Below are 26,828 nucleotides of genomic sequence, written 5' to 3' on the forward strand. Positions count from 1 at the left end.
CAATTAACAGTCCTCTAGCTGTGCACTGAAAATAAATGAAAGCCTTGTCTTCCTTTTCCTAGCTGCAATTAACAGTCCTCTAGCTGTGCACTGAAAATAAATGAAAGCCTTGTCTTCCTTTTCCTAGTCAGTCTTCTTGCTCTCCATATTTTCTACTACAGTAAGTATAAACAATTAATTGTCCAGCAGAAGAGAAGAAAAGTACACCATTTCTGGAAAGTAGCAACAAAATGTTATGTGTGGATGAAATCAGAGTGATGATGCTGTCCTACTAAACATTTAAAAAGAAACCGACTTCTCAAGTGTAAAGCACTTCTTCAGTCTGGTTTAAAATTCTTAAGAGGCTCCACAGTATTGCATTTAGATGCCAGATTTATTTATTTATTTGCAGTTTGATTACCGGGGAAGTCCACTAGGCCAAATTGACCCATTTTCACTGGAGGCCCGGGGAGAAAAGCTCCAAGATGCATTATACAATTTAGATGCAACCGATAGTTAATATTAAAGATAATATGTTTGTAGGTTCATAGTTTAGTGTTAAGCTAACTGCCCTTGCAAGCCATTTTAAGCTTAGACAATTATCCCTTGTGAGACTCAAACCCTGCACCTTGTGTTTGTAAGGCAAACACCTTGGCCATTAAGCCACCCAATAGTTACTCATAAATGCATTCAATATCATGCATAGTTAACAAATTCATTAAGTTTGAAGGTAGGGATCATACAGTTTCATTTAAGGAAAACAGATATGTGTTACGTGTGGAAACAGTTTACATACAAACCTTTTCAGAAAATGTAAATATGCTTTACATACACACATCAACTGTAGAATGCTATTTACAATATTTACAAGGTTGAGCTGTGTGAGGGTACTTGTAGGAGTTGTTGAGAGCTTAGAGAGAAGCTATAGACATTGTTGAGAACTTAGATAGGCTCATAGGAAGATAACTATGAGAGTTGTAGAGCTTGGGAACCAGAGAGAGAACCCCCTTTGATTAGGTTGGGTGAAGGCAGGTACATTTCCATTTAGTGGACAGGTGTTTGAATAGTTGGGTTTTGAAGTTTTCTGAGTTTGGTATGGTTCTTAGTGTGGAGGAAAGAGAATTCCATTTTTTGCCTAGTGAGAAAGGTAGGAGAAGTTGGCCAGCAGGACGTTTAGGTTTATGGATAGTAATTAAGTTCTGATTTTCAGATCTGAGAGCTCTGTTGGGTATATAAGGGGGAAGGATGTTAGTTAGACCGGGACATTTTGTTGGGTGAAATATGAGTCTATATGCAGTAGTGAGTTGGAGATAGTCTGGGTAGTTTGGGAGTTTAAGCCAATTCAGGGATTGTAGAGTTAGGCAGTGAATGGTGGCATTTTTAGATTTAGAGGCAAATTTAGATATTTTTTTGTAGCAGTTTTCTAGTTTAAAGGTGACAGAGGAGGACAGGCTGGTTAGGAAAGGGGGCTCCATATAATAAGGAAGGAATAAGATAAGTCGAAGCCAGAGTTTGCCTGGTAGAGTTGGAGAGAAAGTGATTATTCCTATACAGCATACCTAGCTTTTGGTGGGTTTTCTTAATATTTTATTGGATATGAATATCAAACTTGAGGTGTTCATCTACAGTAATGCCAAGTAGTTTGGCAGAGGGGACCACTTCTATAGGTGAGTTGGTTTGACTATAGACTTTGAAGTTATTTTTATCATAGGAGAGGGTCTTTGTGGGAAGGAATAGTAGAATCTCTGATTTTGTTGCATTGAGAAAGAGGTGGTTTTGGTGCATCCAGTTTTCAGTTGATGAGAAGGCAGTTTGGCTTTCGGTCAGCAATTCAGAGAGGTTTGAGGCAGAGTAGACTAAGGTTGAATCATCTGCGTATTTAATGATTTTAGCATCAGGAATAGCAGTGTGAAAATTATTGATGAAGATGTTAAAAAGCAGTGGCCCAAGGATGGATCCCTGTGGTACGCCAGTTGGGGTAGTTAGGAAGGAAGAGATGGAGTTCTTCCATTTGACTGCCTGTGATCTGTCTGATAGATAGCTGGAGAACCAGGATAAAGCATTATGTGAGAGATTAAGGTTTGAGAGATGACAGAGAATGTGCTTGTAGGAAACAGTATCAAAGGCTTTAGACAGATCGAGTAAAACAGTAGAAAGTGTCCTGAAATTCGGGCTTGATTGACAGTTTCTAGGAAAGAGAGTAGAGCGGTTATTGTGCTATGGCCTGGACGGAAGCCATGCTGGGTAGGAGTGAGAAGATTGTTTTGGGTCAGGAAAGGCACAAGTTGGAGGTGGATGTATTTTTCTAGGATTTTGGATATTGGTGAGAGCAAACAATGTGGCGAAAGTTTGAGATGCTGGTATTTTTGGCTCCTTTATGAAGAGGAAGAATGTAAGCTGAGCGCCAGAGTTTGGGGATGTATGATTATTTTATGGATCAGTTAATGATGCTGATTGGGAGAGCAATGCCATCAGTGGCACATTTTAGGAAGGAAGAGGGAATATTGTCGGGAGTGTTAGAGCAAGGTTTAAGTTTGGACAAAAGTTTTTTTATAAAGTTAGTGGAGATGGGTTTGAGTTCAAACAGATGAGGTGAGTTAGAAGGGGGACAGTGTAGAGCAGTTGGGTTATTATTGGGAACTGCCTTGGTGAGGGTAGTAATAGTTTCTATGAAAAATTAGTTAAATTCAGAGCCTAGTTTGAGGTCAGATTTACTTGGATCAGGACAGGGATTATTCATGGAGCCTGGACTGAGGAGTGTGATTACTGAGTTACAGAATGTTTGGGGGGTTTTATTGTTATTGGACTGAAGTTTGATATAGTTGGATTTTGCGTCTTTGGTGATTAGTCATTTTACACGGTTGCAGAGCTGTTTATATTGGAGTAAGATATTGGCCAGTTTATTGTTTTGGTAAAGCTTCCATAGTTTGTCCTTTGGTGCATCATCTGTTTTGTCTCTTTGGATAGCCAAGGATCAGTTTTAGTTTTTATCATTTTGTTTCTTAGTGGGGCTAGTGAGTTTAAAGTATCAAGGAAGACAGAGTTGAAGTATTCTATAGCCTTGTCAAGAGGAAGGATGTTTAGAATTTGCCAGTTCATTTGTTTGAAAGTATTTGAGAAAGTAGTTGGGTTGAAGCTACTGAGGTTACGAGTTTGAATGTACTGATGCTGGTGTGGGGAGGAACTAGTTGAGTGATGCATAAAGGCTGGGAGGTGGTCACTAAAGGTATCAGGAATTGTGTCAGAATTGGTTATTTTATTTGGATCTGAGACTAGGATCCAATCTATAGTAGATCTGGGAGGGTTTATTTTGTTAGGTCGAGTGATGGAGAGGTGAGTATGACAGAAAAGGTATCAGCAAAGAGCAGTTTAAAGGGTGTAGTTGGAAGGTATGAGCTAAGTATTTCCAGCCAGAAAATGAAGGCTGCCTTTAGAGGGGGTGGTTTAGCAGGGGGGGGGGGGATATTTACAGTCTAAGGATATTAACTCAGAACCGTTTGTGAAAAAATAAAACTTGTTGGGATTATAAAGAATATCTGGGATTTATATTGGTAGATGCTGCCACCTAATGGTAGAAGGAGATAGCAAGGGACTGTTGGACCAGTCTTCGGTTTAAATATATTCTAGGGTAGTGATAACAGGAGGGGGAGAGGGCAAACAGTCTGTGGTAGGCTGCTAGGATGCACACACGGGAGGGCAGACTAACTCTATGGATAGTACATCACGTCTACATTTAATTAGTGCTAAGCAACATACATTTACACAATCTTGTTGGGGGGGGGGGGTCTTCTCAGTAGTATTTTTCTAAGTACCAGGCAAGCTGGCCAATTCAGGGAGTCTTCAGGTGATGGCCAGAGGTATTCCTTTTGCGTTTAAAGCAGGGAGGGAAGCACCCAGGATGGATTACTGTAGAGGAGAGGGAGACAATGCTGAGTTAGTTAATATTGCAGATATAGAGGGGAAAGGTCACAGGAAAGGGATGTTTAGAGAAGAAGGGACGGTGTAACAAAGCACAGTAGTACAGAGAGGCTATGGTTAAATGAGGCTGGAGCAAGTATGTAGAGGAAGATTAGGTTTAGGGGATTAACAATGGAAAGCAGCAGACATTATGCTATGAACAATACAAGTTAGGCAATATAGGCTCCATTAAATAGAACAAAACATCATTCAGCAGTTCAGCATGCTATCAGTGACCCTAGTCCATTTGAGAGGACAGGGCTATACAGCAGTAGAGCCAAATATAAGCAGCAGAAAGCAAGGGGTAAATGATAAAGTAATACTATACAATCTCTAATAGTGCAATATATAGTACTCAATATACTAACACAGTAAACTACAATATGTTCATGCTGTGCAATAACTTGTGCTGAACAGTTTTCAAAACAGTTTTCAGAACAATATAATAACTGTGTGGTGCCCTTATAGAGACAGACAGAAAAGAAAAATAACTGCTAAGCCAGTAATTAAGCTAAAGGCTCTAGTAGGACCATTGATCCACCTTGAAAGAGAAATAAAGACCTTCAACGATATATGTTCATTGGCGACCTTTTAATATGACATCTGGAGAGCAGACTAGTCCAGCAAAGTGCAACAGTCGAGCCCTGTATACTCAGACTAAAGTAAGCTGGCGACAACATAAAAAGAGACTTACGCGTCCCAAAAAGCAGCTTACAGCTGCTAAGCCGGTAATTAACCTAAGCAAAGGGCAAATGACACAGTACAAAGCAAGCAGTCAAACAGTACAGTATATAGGGCAAAACGGTCCCCAAAACTGTATAGAAGCTGTGCGGAGCCCTTATAGTTACAAATGGAAAAAAAGAAAAAGAAAAATATTTCATTGTATATCGCACAATATGGTTACATTATAAAGAGCAGTTTTAGCATTAAATAATGATTTAATGTTGAAACAATCACACGCATGTGTGCACACACATGCACATATATATATATATATATATATATATATATATATATATATATATATATATATATTTATATAGAGAGAGAGAAAGATAGATTTAAGATATACAGATTTATTTCAAAACAAATTTAGGAGTGGCTGCCTTTATTGACAAAACACACTACCAGTAACCTCGTTTTTAAAACAATCTTTATTAAATTAATTAGGTATTCAGAACCATCTTATTATTATAAGAAAAAGATCAATTTGAATTCTAGCTATATGCATGGGTTAGGTCCAGAAGCTCTATATAGTAAGCTCTGAAAGAAATCCATTCACAGTACCATATTTACTACTGAATGTGTTGGATGATGTAGCCACCGAAACCAGGCACTGCTGTGCCATACTGCATGCTTTGTGATAAATGTGAACATGGGAAACATTGAAACCTATTGCAAATCAGCTACTTGGCTTCAGAATGAACACAGGATTTATAAACCTTGAGGCTACGATTTTGTATCTGATTACACACACACAGACATACTAATCCCTAAAATGAATTACTGATGCAACCACAGACATATGAAACATTCTTTCCAATAGCTGTCACATGCACAGTTAGCAACCAGCCTGTTTCCTCCATCTATCACTAATTCACAACAAGAACAAGGAATGCATGACATGAGAAGAAAAGCAGTTTCAATTCAGAAATGACAAAAAGAATATTTCATCAAGAATTACTGGAAATATTTTTTTTTATTCCCTGAAATTCAGCTACATTGTGTGTCTTTCAAGGCATGAAGAACTTTGCCATCTTCTCCAAAAGCTAATTGTATTCTTCCTAAGTGAAAAAGAAAAACAATACAAAAATTAGTTTTAGTTGTGGACAGTACTTAATTTGTTTACAGCATAGTTTTAATACAGTATCTGTTTATTATAACAAACAATACTGCAGAAACATAAATGCCATTTTTTTTGTAAGCAGAACTGTATTTACTTCACTTCTAATTCATACTGTGCCAAAAATCTGTTTAAAGACATATATAATGTACATATAAGGTAGTTATCAGTAGTCTGTCTATAAACGACAAATGAAACATACCTAGGAAGCAGTATATTTAGCAAAGAAGAGTGCAGTCATGGAGTTTACACATATTACTTGGTGACATTCTATCTGAATTACATACCAGTGCCCTTCATTGTCCATCATTCCTACAATATGGCTGGATGAAAAGCGCTTCTTACAGATGCAACATAAAGTATTACCTTCCTAAAAGATATGCTAAACCGGATCCCTAGAAGGGCAGCACTTAACTGTGAGAACTACAACATCAAAAAGTAAAATGTGATTGTACAAGAAATACAATAAAGATCAGAACTCACTGTATAACCATTAAAGCATACCTCCTAAACTGGGGCTGCACCTCAAACACTCCTGCCACTGGCATATAATTATTCCAAGATCATTGTACCAATGAACAGGGAAATACTCTGAGGTAGCACATCCTTTAAGCAGGTATAGTATTTCCACTTTTAGTGCATGCAGTCTCTGCATTCTAAGCCTCAGTAGTTCAACACACAGAACTTAATAGAAGGCAGGAATGAGAAAGGAACAAATCACTTGCTGGCTCTGTACATACTCTGGCAACTTCAGCAGTTTACAGAAGTTTAAAACTGCACTGTCAAAATTCAAACAGCAAAATAACAAATGTTAAAAACATTAAATTATGATCAGCTCTGTGATTATAAACACCTTGCTATGTGTTCAAGATATGGATGTCAACAATTCACCGTAAGAACAAAGCTTGTGAGGTGAATCATGACATAGTGGAGCACAAGTCAGATATTAGAAGGAATATCACCACAAATGCCTTAAGCAAACATTTAACAGAAAATGATCAGGAACATTATTTTAAATTTAGAGTAATAGATACTGTGTCTAAGGGAAATAAAGGTGGGGATATGAACAATATTTTAGAAATAAAAGAATAAGAATGGATAATAAGGTTACAGGTTGATTTTAAACCAGGTATAAACAGTGCAGTTAGCTTAAAACCCATATTAATGAAAAGACAGAGGGAAAATCTGTAATTTATTGTCCGTAGTACCTAACATATTGTTGTCAGATATTATTTTAATATTGTTACCCAGGTTTTTGAAATATGTTTTATTGGATTTCTTGACTGTTTCTTAATTCATGTTTTAGATGTGGGGAAGGGTTTTAGGGGTTTTGTGATATGCTGGCTGATACCACGCATTTGTAAGATGCTCCTATTTAAATTCTATGGATTGAATGTTAGTTAATAGCACTGAGGAAGGGTGTTTAACCCGAAAGCTTTGCAGCAATAAATTTTGACCGTTTTTGAAGTGGTTTTGTTTGTCAATATCTGAATTACACCTGCATTAAAGTATTGGCTTGTGTTACAGTTCACATTCTAAAATCATACTCGCATAACGTTTTAAATAAAAGTAAAGGCGGGGGGGGGGGTGTCAGAATGCTACTTCTACATAACACATGTGTTTCACAGTCAACATCTGATTCTTTGAAAAGAATCTTAAAATTGAGTTTCCTGAGGTATAGTTTCAAATCAACTAAAATGTTTTCTATTTATATAACAGATGTAGGTAGCAAGTTTTCTTGTCTCCTGTATTACCCTGGTGTCAAAAATGAGCAGAATCCTGGTATTCATAATGTCAGGCTGAGGGATGATAGGATGAGATGAAGTAGTGAGCCCTTCTAATGTGTGAGCAAATCCACTGTTGAGAGAAGCTTCTGGTGATGGCCATTGGCTAGATGGAAAAGAAGGGGGAGCCAGTGTTGCCATGGCCAAAAGGAAGTCACCAGTAAGATCTTTGGGTATTCTCTTTGGATCTTTGATAGGGACCTTGGGAAGAAGAGGAAGTAGAGGGAAGGAATATAAGAACCTCCCTCTCCAAGTGAAGGATACTGCATCTGTCTGAGAACAGTAGGCTTGGTACAAAAGAGTGGAAGTTGTTTGTTGTCAACGGAGGCAAAACAATTTATCTGAGCAAACACTCATTTATGGACTATGTTGTTTAGGATCCATTCATGGGGATCTTCCCTTGAACTGCTTCAAAAGTCTGCCAGGGCATTGTCCTATGAGGGAACTTAAACCTCTTGGAGAGAGTGGCTTGCTTTTGTGTCCTGCATCTATGCTAAGAGACAGTGTGTACAACTGGTAGGATCTGGTGTCCCACTGCTTGTCTATGTACCACATGACTATTGTATTGTCTGTGAATACTATTAATGGACCTGGTTTCCTAGGAGTGAGAGAAAATCTGCAGGGCCTGTATTAGTGCTCTCATCTTCTTGAGACTGATCTGATCTTAGATTTGTAGGCCATTGCCCCTGAACTCTCAGGCTGTCTGTCCATGCTCCTCATGCCTCTAATGATGCTTCTGTGTGAATCTTCTGTTGTGTTGACTGCAGTTTGAAGGGAAGACTGGGTTTAGCTTTATTTGAGATATCCACCACAGTACTTCCTTCTTTAGGCAAGGCAGGAGAGAAACCTGTGTTCAGGTGATGAGAATGTTGAGACCAAGTAGTTTTCAGGTTTCACCAGATCATCCTCATATGGAGTTTGGCAAAGGGGACCATGAGGATTGTTGCTGCCATGTATCCTAGTATTTTGAGGATCTTCCTAGCAGTAAAGGACTCAAAGGGAAGAAGAGAAAGAACTCAAATGGTTAGGCTCTGCAAGTTTGGTGGAAGGAAAGCCTGCATGGGTTTTGTGTCTAGCCTACACAAGAAAACTAGGTCTTGGGTAAGTAGGAATGCTGTTTTTTTTTTCAGATTGACTGTGAAACACAGAGTCTGAATTAAGGCCATGGCGAATTTCAGATGAGTCAAGAGTGTGTGGTGAGAAGGGGCCTGTTTAACAAGCTGTCCAGATAAAAGAATAAATGGACGTAATGAGTCCTGTAGTAAGCAATTACTGGAGTGAGGCACTTTGTAAAGACTCTAGGGAGTGTAGGGTGTCCAAAAGGTAAAACAGAGAACTGAAAATGTGATAAGCCAGTAGAAAACCTCAGAAATGTTCTGTAAGCTGGCTGAATAGAAATATGGAGATAGGCATCCTTTAGGTCCAAAGGCACCAGGAAGGTTTGAGGAAGGATTAATAGAAGTAGAGGCTGCAGAGAGAACATCTTGAAAGCTGGAACAAGGAAAAATGTGGTAAGGGTGGAGAAATCTATAATTGGTCTCCAGTCTCCTCCTTTTCTTGGGACAATGAATAGTCTGTAATGGATTCCTTTCCCCACATACAACAGAGGCACTGGTTCTATTGTGCCTTAAATTAGCAATGTTTGAATAATGGGATATAGCTACTGCTTCTCCTTTGGTGGAGGAGGAGGGATGTCAGTGAAAGGAGGAACTACTTCCTAGGTCATACTGTATCCCTTTTGAATGATTGAGAGCAGCCATTTGTCTGAAGTAATGAGTAGCCATTTTTTTAGGGATGATCTAAGGTTCTTGGACTGGGGAAAGGATGGACTGAGGGTGGGAGAGGGGAAAAGAAGGTAGTTGGGTGGACTTGTCTGGTAAGGAGGCCTACCATATCTGGAGTTCCTGTCTTGTTTGTCCTGGAATCTTTTACTATGTATTTTTTTGGCTTTATGAGAAGGCCTGGATTCCCTGCAAGTGAAGGAAGTGGGCTTTGCAAGGTAATTATTTTGGTATCTTAGCACAGAAGTAATAATGATCTCTCTACAGTCCTTCATAATTTTACCTTGTTCCCACAATTGTTTGAAAAGTCTGGCAGCATCTGGACCAAACAATATCTTCTGGAAGGGGCTGAGAACGTAGCCAAGTATACCTCCTGATCACAGAACCTGTAGCAGCTGCCCTGGAGGAGGCATCTACTGCATCATAGCTGAATTTAACACTGTACCCAGCTACTTGGGAAGCCACAGCCACCAAAGATAAAGCTTATTGTGACAGGATCATAACAGGTTATTAGGTTATCGACCCAGAAGTAATTTCAAGCCTAGCCATTTCATTCCAGTGTAATACCATAGATACTCTAGCCATTACCTAGGATTGTATTTAGTAATGACTGCCCATGCCCAGGAGGGGTGTGGGAGCTATCTCCGGTAAGAATTTACAGTGCCCCATCCACTCGTCCAGGTTCCTTTTGAACAGTGTCACAGAAGTGCTCTGCTTTACATGAATTGGCAGCCTATTCCAAAGATGCGGCAGTCACTGGGAGACAAATCTGTCCCTCCAGCACATCCTATTCAAGTCACAGGTTATATTTAAGTCTCTGGAACAGGTAGCTCTAGTCTTGTTTGATTTATGGATGTGCAGCAAATTCATTAGGTTTGAGTTGGGGATTGCTCTGTAAGCCAGGCATAAGTCTCCCCTAAGAAGTCTACATGATACTGAGCATAGTGACAGGGACTTTAGTCGGTCTCTATAAGGCACATGCTGGAGTCCCTTGATCTTCTTAGTTAGAAACCTCTGAGGGCTCTCCAATTGCTGCATGTGCTTTGTATGGTACATGCCAAAAGGGGCATTATACTCAATTATGGACCTGATTAGTGACAAGAACAGAGGAGTTATAACCCCTTTGCTCTAGAGGCGATGCCTTTGTTAATCAAGTGTGCTATCTAGAAAGCCTTCCTTACTACATTTGACACATGGTGGTCAAAGTAAAGGTCACTGTCTACTTGTGATCCCAGATCTCTTACCACTTCATAGGTACATAGGGTATGGGTCTTCATTTGATAGTGTGAAAGGACATTGTTTTTACTGAAGGGAATGATAATACATTTCTTTGCATTCAGTTTGAGACCGTGACTAAGACAACCAGTCGTTGGTCTACATTAAGATCCTCCTGAAGTATACTGACATCATTTCGGGATTCAATAATTGCACTTAGTTTGCACTTGTTCACAAACTTGGTCAGCCACAGCCCCTTAATTTTGGCCTGAACTTCTGAGAAGTATATACCAAACAGTAGGGGGCCCAACGCTGACCCTTGTGGCACCCCACTGGTGACAGGTCTGCTGGTTGATGTAGAGGCACCCGTTTTGAAAGTGTGTGACTGGTTTGTGAGCCAGCTGACAACCTAACTTACAACAAAGGGGTTTACATTCATTTTGCTAAATTTATCAGTAATGCCCGTGTGTGGGATTGTGTCAAAGGCCTTTTCCAAGTTGAGGTATGCTGTGTGCACAGATTTGCCTTCATCAATGGCCCTGGCCACATTTTCAAAGAAATCCACCAGGTTTAACTGGCAGGATCTGCCCCTGATGAAGTCGAATTGGGTCAGATCCAGGGTTTGGTGGTTGCCTATGTCTTTATTTATGAGGTCCATGATGATACATTCTATGGCTATAATTCCCTAGGTCTGTTGCTAAGCCACCTTTGTAGAGGGGAATAACTACTGCTGTTCTCCATTCTGCAGGAACAAAGCTAGTGGTTAGGCTGTGATTGAATAAGGTACTTAATGGTAATGCTAGTTCATGTTTTAGTTTGTTTAGAAGACAACCTGGGATGCCACCTGGTAGGTTCTTCAGGGGAAGGCAAAGTTCTATTAAAATTGCTGAAGATAAACAACAAATATTTAATCCTTTGAGTCTGACAAGTCAGAGCTCTAAAAGCAAGTGTGGAGAATGTATGAACCTTTTTCCAAATTTGTCCATTGCCCTGCTATCTTTATCTCAAGAAAGAGAATTGGCAGCAGGTAGTAACTTCAAGGACTTGTCTGCTGAAATGGGAAACACAGAGGTGTCTACTACAGGAATTTGTACAGAAATGTCATATTCTCATATATCTTATAAAACCTGTCAGGCCTTTCAGGTGCTGATGGGCTGGTCGAGTGGAAGTGGATGCAAAAGCATCCAGGAAATCCTCTGGAACAAGAGGAACAGTAGGAGGAGCAGTGGTACTACTACTAAGAGGTTATAGTATCTCTGTTCAACTTCGGAAATCTGTTTTGATTCTCATTCAAAATGCTTCATCATATTAAGAATAGTTTTTCCAAATTACGTTTCTTTAACTGGCGAGTCAGGAGAAACAGAATCTTCATCACCCTAGGCCACTTGACGTGGCAAATGGATTGGAGAGGAATATTCTGAAGAGTGTTCAGAGCTTGATTCATCCTCTTCATCATCAAAAATGTCTAATTGTTTCTTTTGTGGGCAAGATGGGAAATAACAGTAGTGGCAACCTCTGCAAAGGATGGTAGCCTGAGTATCTTTATGGCCTTAAATAGGCTGTGTAAAAAAATCCATCCAGTCTTTTTCTTTGGACATCTTGGGAAGGATTTTTTTTTTACTTTTTTGCTTCTTTTTTGTGGAAGCGATGCCCACTTTGACTAAATGTAGAGGATCTGAACCCTGATGAATGGGGATGATCGATCCACGAATTTCCTCTTTAATGAGGATCTGCAGCACGTCTTTGGGTCCTTCCAAAATGAGGTACCCCTTCTCACCATTATCAGTATATTCAGTCTTTTTGGACATGTGAACCTCAGACACCATACCAGCCTCTGGCTGGGTCGAACAGGATCTGAGACCACCATGGATACATCCGAGTCCAACTGGGTTGTAATGATATCAGGCCAAAGCCTCTTAGGTTCATAGGTTCATACTAGGCCATCTGCCCTGGGGCAATTATAAGCCTAGCCCGATTCTGTATGGCTTACGCCACCCCTTGATTTGAGTATACTGTGCCCTTTTTAAGGTTTAGTTTACTGTGCCTCTGTCTAATAGTGACACAGGAGTAATCCCTGGGACAAACCTACAATCCCCCATCCACTTATCGAGATTCTTCTTGAAGAGATTCAGTGAGGTGCTCTGCCTCACATGAACTGGAATTCTATTCTAGAGCGAAGGGAGCCTCTGGGTTATGAACCTGTCCCTCCAGCAAGTTCTATTTATTTCTGTGCTGAGGTTCAAGTCCCTCGAGCGTGTGGCTCTAAGGGATTTAGATTTACTGAGGTGGAGCATGTCCATTAATTCTGGATTTGACATAGCTTTGTATGTCAGGCATAGATCGCCTCAAGTAGGCGGTATGCAACTGAGTAGAGCTGGAGTTTTTAACCGAGCAGCATATGGCATCTGTTTGAGACCCTTGATCCTCTTGGTGAGATACTTTTGGGGTCTTTCTAATTGCTGCAGGTGTCGGGTAAGGTACATCCCAAAAGGGGCATTGTATTCTATGATGGGCCTGATGAGGGATGAATAAAGGGCACGATTACCTCTCTTGATCTAGATGTGAAACCTTTCGTGATGAGGTGGGCTATGTAGAAGGTCTTTCTAACCACTTTGGCAATGTGGTTTTCAAAGGAGAGATTGCTATCAACTTGGGTCCCCAGGTCCCTAATAACTTTCTCTGTACTTAATGGGTTTCCGCCTATGTGGTAATTTGTGGGCACATTGTTTTTGCCAAAGGGTATGACTATACATTTTTTGGCATTTAGCTTTAAACCATGGCGCTGGCACCAGTTATCTGTCTCTCTGAGACCTTTTTGAAGGATGTTTGTGTCAGCTGGAGAGTTGATTATGGCGCCCAGTTTGCAGTCATCTGCGAACTTGGTGAGCCATAGTCCTCCCACGTTTGCCTGTACCTCGGAAAAGTATATACCGAACAAGAGTGGTCCCAGGACAGAACCCTGTGGGACGCCACTTGTGACCGGTTTCAAGTCTGACATGGCTCCAGCAACTCTCACTCTGTGGGTTCTGTCTTTGAGCCAGTTTGCGACCCATCTTGTGACATAGGGGTTTATATTTAAGCTGGATAGCTTATCTATGATGCCCGAGTGGGGTATTGTGTCAAATGCCTTTGCAAGGTCCAGATAGGCTGTGTGGACTACCTTCCCTTCATCTATGGCTTTGGTGACTGTTTCAAAAAGTCAACCAGGTTCAAAAGGCAGGATCTGCCCTTGACAAAGCCAAACTGGGTAGGATCTAGTGTCTGTAGGTCCCCAATGTCTTTGTTTATGAGCTCCATGATGATCCTCTCCATAGCCTTGCAGACTAAGCTAGTCAGGCTTATGGGGCGATAGTTTCCAGGGTCCATAGAGGCTCCACCTTTGTGGAGTGGGACCACTGTTGCTGTATGCCATTCTGTGGGCACATATCCTGTAGTGAGGCTGAGATTGTATAGCTGTTTTATTTGAGGGATTAGTTCCTCTTGTAGTTCATGTAGGACGCAACCTGGGATGCCATCTGGTCCCATGGAAGCAGTGTTTTTTGCTTTGGAGAAGGCAGCCTTCACCTGAGCATCTGAGATGTTTGGGAGGCAGCCCTCTGCCGGGATAGATACTTGCTCTTTTGGGGGGGGAGGGGGGGAGAAGTTTGCACTGAACCTGTCTGCCAGGATATTGGCGATGTCTGTGGGTTCAGTGTATTTTTTGTCGTTTAGAATCAACTCAGAACAAGTCTGGGAGTTGCATCCCAGGTTTCTAACATAACTGAAAAAAGCCTTCATTTTTTTTCCTTTGAACGATCTGGATGCCAGGGGTAGAAGTGTCCCCCATCTCAGCTTGGGTGCGGGGCTAATGACACCGAGTTTCCAAGTAGGAGTTAAGAGATGAAAGTGGCATTCTTAGGTCTTTGGAACAAAGGACTGACAGACTGTCCAGTATCTGTAGTCATGCTCTGCGTCTAGGCAGAAAAGGCACTGGGAGTGGAGATCGTTGTAGGAAGTTTGCCTACTAGAATCACGCTTTCCCTTCCAAGCTGGCATGTAATACAGCAACAGACAGCAGTACAATTGAGGAAAAATAAAGGAAGGCTATCCAATGGGGCACTCAGCTGAACCAGTGAAGATCAACTATACCAGTGACTATGCACACAACAGACTGACAGGTGTCAGACTGGTGGTGATAAAATCTGTAAATTTACACTCATATGTCTGCTTATGTACCCTTATGCCTGTGGGCTTAGGTCATATGTTGGATGTATGGCACTATGGAAGAATATGGCTTTGGCATCCCTGATGGACATCTAGGTCATTTGGCAAGATAGTCCAGCAGTTTGGAATACTGAAACAGTGATCTAAGGAAGGACATCAGTCTGGTACGGAAATATCTGGCTGACTTTTTCTCATGGACAAAAAATGTTTAATAAGTACCAGAAAGTGCAGTGTAAGGGGTCTACTTCAAAACACTGACATTTTATAATGCTGAATTTCATAACATTAAGACCATAACATCAAAAATTCAAAACACTGAAAACCCAAAACAATGAAAACTCAGAACATTGAAAGGGTGCTTCATAACACTGAAAACTACATTGCACAAGTAAATAAGATCCCCTCCACCTACACCACCACCTAACTAACAAACACTTTTTACTACGATTCTGTTGTATCTGTGTGATACAGTGAGGTTAGGAAATTAAATTTTTTTCACTGTAGTGTGATCTTGGAGTTGGTATATTTAATTTACAGTGGGTGTGGGGGGTGCAGGGGGCTTGTCCCCCTGCAGAAACGTAGTAGAAACTGGATTTGTTAGTTAGGTGTTGTTACAGGTGAAAAGGAAGTTATTTACATATGCACTGTAGTTTTCAATGTTATGAAGCACACTTTCAATGTTCTGAGTTTTCAATGTTTTGGGTTTTCGATGTTTTGGTCTCAATGTTATAAAATTCAACTTTATGAAATGTCAGTGTTATGAAGTAGACCCCATAGAAGGAGGCTGAACCATAGAAATCATCAGGGTTTCTTATGTGTTATACTCTGCCCTTGTAGTTTCTAAAAATAAAATAATATGGGTATGTGGGCAGAACTGGCTGATACATAGGTTTCTTTGATGCTTAGTGTCTGAAATAGGCAGAAGCATGGCTTCATGGTTATTTCCATGAGGCCAGCCTGCTGGATCTTCACCTACACTCCTTGAAAGAGCATGGAGGGTGGTGATATGAGGTTATCTTTAGTGGTAGTTGTGGAGTGAGATGTTTGTGCACCAGCTTCATTGGTTATATTCTTTATAGCTATTATATTTCCAGCAAGGGACACTAAACCAGAATAAGCATCCATAACTTATCTGACTGCTGGTGCCTTCAAAAAAAATGATACATGATCAGAGTTCTGGATACAGCAACACAAACCTGACATCCTAGCCATATTAGAACTGTGGCTAAACAGTAGTAATTTGCCATAAGCCAATGGCATCGGATACCAGGCTCATCTTAGCTTAAGTCCTGGTATAAAAGCAGGGCACAAGAGAGATCACAGCTGAACTAGCTGCATGTTTCACAAACCATCACAGATGTTTAGCCTAACTGTCTTGTATGCCCATGCCTAAATGGTTGGCATCTCAACTATATAACTCACAACCACTTCCACACAAGAAGGTGCCAGTTTAATAAAATACATGACAAACTACGCCAAAAAGGAGGGCACTATCTTGTTTGCAGATGTCTCCCTCTACTGGGATCAGCAGAATAGTACTAAACATTTATTTACTTGAGAAACAGGGTGTTTGCCTACTTCCAGCTGGTCTCTGCCTATACTAAACCCAGCCATTTACACCTTAAACCACATACTCTTTGACTGGGTCATCACAACATCCCCTCAAGACTTGGCTCACCACATGTTAAATCCCTTCTTTTTAATGATTTGTGTTACTACAACTGCCACCTTCTCAGCAAAGAAGTCCACAGCCTCAGCTATCGCCTAGGTTTCCTTCCAGTGTAGCAGTAGGCCAATACTGTTACTTGAGCCATCCATCCCAGACTGGACCTGGGCTACCACACAACCTGACTCCGTCACAATTGTACAATATGTGTTACCACCTTACTGCCTTTAAGCTATACATTACTCCTCCAGATAAATAGGAGAACCAGGCATAAACCTGCAACCTGCCTAAATACAGATGCAAAACAAGCCTTCAGAATCAACAGTCATTTGTCTAGACTGACAGAAGCCTACTGAAAAAGTTTTATTGAAAGCCAACACTGGTTACTTTAAAACCTGACAAACTATAGACTACTGGGAAAATCTAAAGGTTTCTAGCATGACATAAATAACCTTCTAGGCAAAACTAACTGAACTCAGAATTTAAAATTGAGTAAAGTGGAAATATCATTTTCATCCATACCAGGAAATGTCATTTTCATCCATACCAGCACTTCCAACTTATTGGATGAGCACTTCAAGCTAAAGTATTCAATCCCTATCCCACTCCAAAGCCAGTTCAACCATAGGATCATAGGCTATCAACCTGGAGGTCATTTTAAGCCTAGCAGTTTCATTCCAATGTAATACCATGAAAATGCGTGTTAATACCCAGTACTGCATTTAGTGATGACTGTCCATGTCCAGGAGGGCTGTGGGCACTGTCTCTGGTAATACGGTGCCCCATCCACTTGTCCAAGTTCCTTCTGAACAGTGTCATAGTGGTGCTCTGTTTCACATGAATTGGTAGCCTGTTCCAAAGACGTGGTAGTTGCTGGGACATACATCTGTCCCTCCAGAATGTCCCATTTAAGTTGCAGGCCATATTTAGCTCCCTGGAATGGGTAGCCCTAGCCCCATTTGATTTACTGATATCCAGCAAGGTCATTATGTTTGGTCTTGGATGTCTCTGTAGGCTAGGCATAAGTCTCCCCTAAGAAGTCTATACAACGTGGAGTATAGTGACAGAGACTTTAGTCAGACTGTGTAAGGCTCACACTGGAGCACCTTGATCTTCTTTATTAGAAACCTTTGAGGTCTCTCAGTTGCTGCAGGTGCTTTGTACGATATATGCTGACCATGGCATTATACTCAATTATGGGCCGGATTAGTGTCAAGTATAGAGGGGTTATAACCTCTTTTGCTCTCAAGGTGATGCCCTTACTAATCAAGTGTGCTATGTAGAAAACCTTCCTTACTACATAGACAAATGGTGGTTGAAGTTAAGGTTGCAGTCAACTTGTGATCCCAGGTCCAGTACCATTTTGTGGGTACTTATGGTACTGTTGTTGATTTGATACTGTGAAGGGACATCGTTAGTGCTGAAGGGAATGATGATGCATTTCTCTGAATTCAGTTTGAGAACATCACTAATACACCAGTCGTTGGTCTGTGTAAGACCCTCCTGAAGTATACTGACATCATTTGGGCATTCAATAATTGCACCCAGTTTGCAGTCATCCTCAAAGTTGGTCAGTAACAACTCCTTAGTTTTGACCTGAACTTCCAAGAAGTATACACTAAACAGTAAGGGACCCAGCACTGACCCCTGTGACATCCCAATGGTAAAAGGTTTGCTGGTTGATGCGGAGTCACCCACTTTGATAGTGTGTGTCTGGTCTGTGAACAAGTTGGCAACCATCCTACAATAAAGAGGTTTACATTCAATTTGCTAAGTTTATTGGTAATTCCTGAATGTGGGATTGTGTCGAAAGCCTTTGCTTAGTCAATGTATGCTGTGTGCACAGATTTTCCCTCGTCAATGTCCCTGGTCACATTTTCAAAGAAATCCACCAGATTTAACAGGCAGGATCTGCCCTTGATGAAGCCAAATTGGGTAGGGTACAGGGTTTGGAGGTTACCTATGTCTTTATTTATGAGGTCCATAATCATATATTCCATGGCCTTACATATAGGGCTGGTCAGGCTTATGGGTCTGTAATTCCCTGGGTCTGTTGCTAGGCCACCTTTGTGGAGGAGAATAACTGTTGTTCTCCATTCTGCAGGAATAAAGCCCATGGTTAGGCTATGATTGAAAAGGGTACCTAATGGTGATGCTAGTTCATGTTTTAGCCAGTTTAGAAGACAGCCTCGGATGTTGTCTGGTCCCATTGAGGCTGTGTTTTTTGTCTTGTACAAGACTTTGAGGAGTTGCTCTTCAGACATGTGGTATGAGGGGAGTGAAATTTTCACCAAACCTATCTGCTAGCAGGTTTGCTATCTCTTTGGGGTCAGTGTGCATGATACGGTTGGTCACTAGTTCTGAACATGCTTGGGTCCTATCTTTAGACTACATACATAGCTGTAAAAGGCCTTATGGTTATCCTTGGCTGTACTTGCTAAGTTTCTCTCAGAGGAGCGTTTTGAGGATTTGACAAGTTGTCTTAATTGCCTGTTTTGGTTGAGGAGGGTGCTTTTCCATTGTTGGGGCCTTACCTTTGTTTTCTTGGACAGCAGCTTTCTGCATTTATTGTAAAGTTTGTTGATGCTAGATGTCCACCATGGCAGTTTGTTTTTACTTGGGGCTCTAGCTTTGATTCTTTCTGTTACTGCCAATTTTATACACTTATGCAAGTGATTGTACAGGGCTTTAGTGTAAGCTTTGACTTAGTTACCACTTCCAGCTAGGGGTGGGGCTTGGAATGCATTTACACCTTTGCCTGGTAGGGTATATTTTGCCTTGGTGAAGTTTTTTAGTCTGATTTCTCCCTTTGTGAGTTCTGGTGTTAGTGCCAGCTCAAAGGTGACTGTTTTGTGGTCAGATTTAACTAATGAGTGTCCAACAGTTGTGGCAGTGTATCTGTTTGACATGTTAGTTTGGACCAGCTCTAGAATGTTTGTTCCTCTTGTTGGGGTATGAACAATTTATTCCTCTTGTCGAGATATGAACTATTTGTTCCAAAGCATTTGAATTAACAAAGTCAAGGAACTTTTGCGTAAGTGAGTTAGGGTTAGAGTAGGTTTCCCATTTGATGGCGGGACAATTGAAATCCCCCATAACCATAGTGTTTGTTAAAATCTGGATTGTTTCCAATTTGGTCAAGTAGGTCATGACCCATGGTGGGGGATCTATAACTGGCTATGACATGAATGGGCATCTCATCCACCATAACCTGGACTTGGAGTACCTCCATGGAGCTGTACAGTCTAACTAGACGGGAGGTGAATTTTTCTCTAATACAGATAGAAACACTGCCTCCTTTGGTTTTCACATCTTCATTTTGTGGTCCAAAGGTGTGGAAGGCAAAGTAGCCTTGCAAGGCTGGGGTACTCTCCGAAGCCTTGAACGAGGTTTCTCTGACTGCACAGACATCTACATTTTCTAGTGACAGAAGTGCTTCCAGGGAGTGTAGTTTTCGGTTTAAGCTCCTAACATTTAGCAGCATGACCCTTATTTTGTTCTGGTTGGCTAATTTCACATTGGTAATGTTGTTTTCGAGAGCTTGCCTAAAAAATCCACTATGGGGGGTGGGGGGGGGGCAAGAGCCTTTGCCAGCAGCCAAAAGCCTAGAGATGCCAGGTACAAACTGTCTCAGGCAAAGCAGGGAGGTTTGTTGACCATGACTTCCCAGGCAGACAGGACTTGGATCCTCTTTTAATGACACCAAAACTGAGCCAATTGTTGAAATCAATATTTTTTTGTTTATACTGTGGCATCATTCTAGGTGAGGGTAGTATGCTGCTCAATATGTGCATATGTAGTGGTGGGTGAGTTGCCAACCTCTTCCATGTTACTGTATTGAGTGTGAAAGAGCATGGATTCAAGATTATTGGTGTAGATAAATCTCTCGCATACTGTACTAGAGTGAATGATTAGTGGAGGGTTGTCATTGTACATGAGGCAATTGCTATACTGCCTCAAGAGACCCAAGTAAACAAGGGAGCAGGAGAAACAAGGGTAGTCCGACTGTCCATAATGCTAGATTGAAGGCTGTTGTCACTAGGGGTGGCTTTTCAGAATCATTCATGGAGGAGCTCAGTGGCTGGATATTTCTGCCTGGGGTTTTATTTATTTATTTATTTGCTGGTGGTATACTAGGTTACAGCTCACTAGCAGTATTTCTTTGACTGGTAAAGCACTAAGGATGAGGGCTACACTAGTGTGCTACAGCTGTATCTAAAGGATCTGAAAAAATGGACCACTTCCTTCCAACTTAAACCAGTAACTATCCTGTAGGTCAGTAAATAACTATGTAATCTACCTAATTACAGTTTTGCCTGATCCAGCTGACTCATCATCAAATTCTTTAAGTTCCATAATATTTTCTTAGCTATCTCGTTAATGTGTTGTTAATTTGCTGATGTCATCTAGTTCTTTTCCTGATCTGTGCAACTCTTCCATAGTAGTTTCTCTACCAAATCAAGGATCCCCTCTGGTCCTCACTTGATAATAAACTCTCTCTTTCTTCTCTCTCTCCAACGAAAATCTTAAAAATGGCAATCACTGCAGTGCTTACCACTCACCTCTACAACATCCGCACAGCCTTAGAAAGGGTCATAGAGCTCTAACTGATACTCTCACTTAACTAGTTGTATCCTACATGGAGAACAGTAAACTAAACAGTGCCCTCTTATTCAGCCTAACCAAACAATCTGACTCAGTCCAAAACCCTACACTACCAAGTGAACTATCTCAATGTGCCTTTTCCCCTACTTCCTTGGAACATACCATATGAAAATATGCATCCCTTTCTCACTTCACACCAAGCAGCAGCTGGCATCCTATGAAGCTCAGTACTGAGACCGCTACTTATATTTATAAACATTAGAATTTGCAAGTCCAGGATCACAGCAATTTTTCACGTCAAAAGCACAGCCTTCTTGGCAGATGTCATATCTGCTAGAAATAACAAAGGTAAACTGTTTCATTATCTTGACATAAAATATGCCTGGTTTAATGCTCTTAGGATATCCCTAAATTAAAAGAACAAACATATCCTCTCTGGCACAGCCAAACATTGCAGTTATGTCCATGATGCTTGGAGTATGCTCTCTTCTCAAGGACTCCTTTATCCTATAAGCCAGTTAAATTACTTCAGATACTGAATTGACCTTCAGTTAATTTTTTGAACTCATCTTGCTTATCAGTTTAGTAAAACAGTCTTCTAGAAACCTGCAATAGAATTTCAGAACAACAAAAAGTTAAAACGAGTTTCCAAAGCAAAATAAAAAACTCAAAACATAAAAAAAAACAAAAAAAAAAAATTATTCAGAAAAATGTGGAACCTATACTAAGGCAATCCTTTTTACAAGCTTAATAAAGGAAACTGAACAGGGATAATTGTGTTCTTATTTAATAAAATATCCATGTTTTAAAACAGATTCCAAACATAAAAATAATATCATCAAAAGGTAACAGCAGACTTCCAATTACTACATGCAGTTTAGCTAAACCATTTTATCTTTATAAATAAATGGTAAAACAAGACTAAGCATGATACCCTTTGACCTAAGAGAACTAGCCCAACAACACATCCATAATGAATATGAATAAGAGGACAAATACCTAGAAATGCATTATAATTTGCAAGTCATGCCAATTAGATATACATTTGAGAAAAATCATTTTTTTATAAGGCATTCTGATGGGCTTTGGAGACAAAACAAACAGCAAAGAGAGACTTCGGAATCAGAAATAATGATGCACCAATATAGAAAAATAACATATGTAAATGGCAATTCACAAAATAGAAAATTTAGAAAAATAAAGAAAAATTAAGTTATTCCTTGTTCTAATATTCTGAATATATTTCCAGATATATTTAATTTGTTTAAAGAATTAATTTTTTTAAGAACAAAGTATCTAAATATTTACATTCGGAAGTAGTTTTAATTGGGACTAATGCTAAATATTAATGAAGGCAGACAAAAATAAGTAATTTTTGAAATGTACTTTACATTTGTCAATATTACAAAACATTTTATATTGGAAATGATTAGGGAACACTTGTTTTTTAAAACAGACTGCATAAATGATAATGCCATAGATGGAGAAATTTTATATGAAAGGTAGAAATACTATGTTTGTTAAGAGGAACTATATTCATTAAAAAAGAAACCTTTGTCTAATTTCTGCTTCAGTGGTAATACATTTATTTATTTGTTTAGTTATCTGTTTGTTTATTTAACTATGCATATATCTATGTATTTCTTATGTTGGGCTGTGGTAGGTTTAATGATCACCATGGATTGTTATGAGAGAAGCTTAACATTTAAGACATGCAATGGAATGCCATGATCTGGTGCTTGAGGGATCAAGCATGTACCTGCCCGGCAGGGCTGGCCATTGACACGGAAGTCTTCAAGCAAGAGAATGGCTGCTTTTACACTGCACAAGATGAGATGTGCTGTTGAATTTGAATACTGAATTTGTGAAGCAATTGTGACTTTACTTTTTTATTTATTTATTTTATTTCCCTGTTCTGATGGTGGTAGTGAGTGTGTTGACTGCAGGATTTAAACAGGTTTGATGTATTTAATGATATTAATGTTACATGTGTGAAAATGATTTTTATTTATAATCAACCTTAATCAACCTGGACCATACCTCTCAACCTCTTACAGCAAGAAATCTGGACAAAGCCATAAATAAAAGTGAGACAAAGGCCCAAAAATAGGGACAATTTTTAAATATTGCTCTTACAAACTTAGAAGGTTTTGTATTAGCATGAATTTTCTGAAGGATATGAAGTTTGAAACTCAAATGTCTGTCATTATTTCTCAACTTCAATCTTCAATGATTTACCACTAATTTGCCAGAAAAACACAATTTTATGAAAAACGGACCAAATATATGAGGCCAAAATCTGGACATTCTGCAAAAATCTGTACAGTTGAGAGGTATGACCTGGAGCTGGGATTCTACCAGATGGAAGTGACTGCAGAGCATCACTAGGCACTGCAGATCATTACTTCTTCTTCTTTCGGCTTTTCCCGGTTAGGGGTCGCCACAGCAGATCACCTGTCTGCTCATGATTGGCAGTGGAGTTTTACAGTGTCGAGTTGTTAGCCCGGCGCCCAACCTTCCATGGAAAGCACACATATGCATGCACTCATGCCTAGAGCCAATTTTAGAGTATCCAATCTACCTACAGCATGTCTTTGGGATGTGGGAGGAAACCGGAGCACCCGGAGGAAATCCATGTGACCACAGTGAGGACATGCAGACTCCGCACAGAAGGCACCCCAGCCAGGGATTGAACCAGAGAGCCTCTTGCTGTGAGGCAGCAATGCTAACCACTGCACCACCACGGCCGCCCTAATACCTAAAAAAAAGACTAAAAGACTGCAAAATTTACTTTGGGCTAATAGGTTTGATTAATACTGATTCCTGACATTTTAGTATCATGTATGTTCTGCCTTTTTATAGATCCCGATGATATATTCCCTTTAATAATCTGTTTACGATGAGTGCAAAGTTTCATATGATGTTTTATATAAGTAATAAAACAACCTTCTTTAATCTTTTGTAGTTGATTTGAAGATGTATTCTGTCATTATTAACATATAAATAGTTGTTCTAATAGATTTACATTATACTGTTTTTATGTTTGTCTTTTTGAATTGATAACATCTCCGCTTTGCATTGAATCCAGTCTTTCCAATATCTGTCTTCTGTGATAAGCATTTAACATTTTCAAATGTAAGCAGCTAGTTGTGTTTTTATATTAACATTAACTTGTATTTAAATACATTTTATCAGTCCCAAAAATCAGACTGTATTAAGGTAGCTCTCCTTAATACCTTAATACTAGAAGTCGAAACAATAAATTTCCTGGTTTGAGGTAATCCTGCATTTGGTAAACATTCATCTCTGCACAGTTCCTAATACTTGAGACAGCCCTCCTTATGTATCAGGGTTTTGCATTTTTCATGCTTTCAGGCCCAATGGCAACTGTAGGAGGGTCTCCATACTTGTCAATGAACATATTACCTTCAGGCAGATCCCTAGGGGCTCACAAACTGAACTCACTGAAGTACAGATTATTTACTTATTTATTTGACATTTGTTGACTGGGAAAAGTCCAACTGGGCAAAAACCCATCTTCAGTGAAGGCCCAGGGAGAAAAGCTCAAAATATATAACAAAGTTAAGTATACAATGAAGAAAATTACAATTAAGTTTCAGCATCGACTGACTAAGTTATAGCATCAAATTAAGTTGGCAATAACACAATAAAACAAGACAGCATATACAATTAAGTTTCAGCAACAATAAAATAAAACAAGACTAGTGAATACAATAAATGGTCAGCAACAAGTAGAAAAATAAGACAAGAGAACCTGGTCTGTGCAATAAGTCACTGACAAGTATTATTTGCACATCAGTTTAAAGGTGTAAAAGTTAGATGAAAAGGAAGATATAGAAGAATCAAAATAAAATTAAGTACAGTATTCCAAAAAATAAGTGAAGTAATGAATAAGTATCTCTAGGTTATATTTTTTATTTTCATTTATTTTCATCCAAATAGCCAACTGATATATAAATCCTGTTACAACTGAATCTCCTTCTGTTGTACTTATATGTTCAGATGTTACACACACACACACACACACACACACACACACACACACACACACACACACACACACACACACACAAAAAATCTCAGATTTTATTGTGCATCTTCTGTACATATAAGTCTCTTACCAATGTAAATTCACAACAGCAGGTCTTCCCATCTTAACTGTTACATCTGAGATCTTTACTACTCTTCTGCATAAAACTGCTACTTCAGAACAATGCTCATTTCCAAAATTCTGTAATATCTTTCCAGCCCATATTTTTTCCGTCTGTAATCTTTCTTCATTTGTTAGAAATCTTATGTCTTCTAAAACAATTATATCTACATCGCATTTATTACACCATTCTAAAATCGCTATCCTTCTTATTACATTTTTCATGCTATTTACATTTACTGAAAGAATCCTTAAGTTACTAATTTCTCTGCTCCTTAATTTAAAGGAAATTGTCCCCGTCTTACACTTATATTATTCTTCATCCACCTCCATTATTTTTATCTTTTAAGCATATACCTTTGAATCTCCTTTTTCTCTTTTATTCTTTTACCAATGGAATTGTTTTTACCTTTTATTACTTTCTTTTATTTATTTTATTTTTATTTTATTTTTATTTTACATTTGATGACCGGGAAAGTCCGACTGGACACAGGTCCATTTTCAGCAGAGGCCAGGGAGAAAAGCTCCACATATAAAACATAAACAAAAACAAAAACAGTAGTACATTCCCATACAATCATATTGGAAAACATTTAACATTTTTACATAGGTGAAGTATAACAAAAAACCTTCTGAATAACATTGTTTGGAAAAATAAGTAATTTAAAAACCTTGTTTGTTAAGAATGAAGTAGTTCATAGATAAGTGGTGAAGGTTCTGCTTCTTCATCACTAACTTCTGAATCTATTTCTATTGCTTCCATTTTTCTTTCTTCAGCGTCTTTTTCTGAATTTTTTTCATTATTACATATGCTTAATCATTTTGTTCTTTATCTTCCCCCTTATTTTCACAGTCAATTTTATTTTTTTGATTTCAATCCCTCTCCATCAATGTAAATCCAGTTGTTTTACATTTGTGACATTTAAGTTCCAGTTTTCCCACATATGTAACATTATTACTTTTTATCAGAATTATTTACTAAATGTCCTTCTCTGCCACAAAGGAAACCTGTTCTTGGTTGTCCTCGATGTTTTACAACATTCGTATTTCCTTCGGCATTTAAAATGCTTGGAACATGTATAATTCTCCCACTTTCCACTTTTAACACAATACTGCAGTCTGATCTCCCGAGTCCGTAATCCCCTATTATCATGAACTTTAGAAATATCCATCACTTCCTTACAAATATTTTTAAATGACCTTTTAAAGGCTCTCGTTCAAATTCTAGCCGAAATTGTATATGTATTTTCTTTTTACTACATAATTATTCCACAGATTGTCATTTTATCATTTTTCATATTCCCACAGAAATTTTTCCATACTTGTGCAGTCTCAAAAAATGTCTCAAAATGGCTCTTTATTAGAATAAAAGCTCTTACCTCATGTTCTTTAACATCCAATGAAGTATTACTGTGTCCCATACCTCATATCTGTCCATCTCCATGTTCCTTTTACTCTGAACTCTCACCACAAACTTTATTTTGATGTTATCTTCTTTTTTCTTTGCTTTCTCCACTCTGATTATCAGTAACTGTCTCTGCATATGTTTCTCTTTTAAGTGAACTGACTGTTTTCAAAATATCTTCCACTTCCTCTCCCTGGATTTTTTCCATTATGGTTTCTC

General features: G+C 39.3%; 1 protein-coding gene across 1 annotated transcript in view; it reads right to left on the reverse strand.

Annotated features, from left to right (window-relative positions):
- Nucleotides 1-5,072: 5,072 nt before the first annotated feature.
- Nucleotides 5,073-26,828, reverse strand: part of SCRN1 (secernin 1) — a 1,291,976-nt gene continuing 1,270,220 nt past the window's right edge. The window contains exon 9 of the mRNA XM_044066834.1: nt 5,073-5,720. The gene's annotated coding sequence lies outside the window, so the exon portion shown is untranslated. The remainder of the gene's footprint in view (nt 5,721-26,828) is intronic.

Source organism: Protopterus annectens, chromosome 3.part1 (genome assembly GCF_019279795.1).
Source record: "Protopterus annectens isolate FY-2018-M chromosome 3.part1, PAN1.0, whole genome shotgun sequence".
Taxonomy (NCBI): domain Eukaryota; kingdom Metazoa; phylum Chordata; order Ceratodontiformes; family Protopteridae; genus Protopterus; species Protopterus annectens.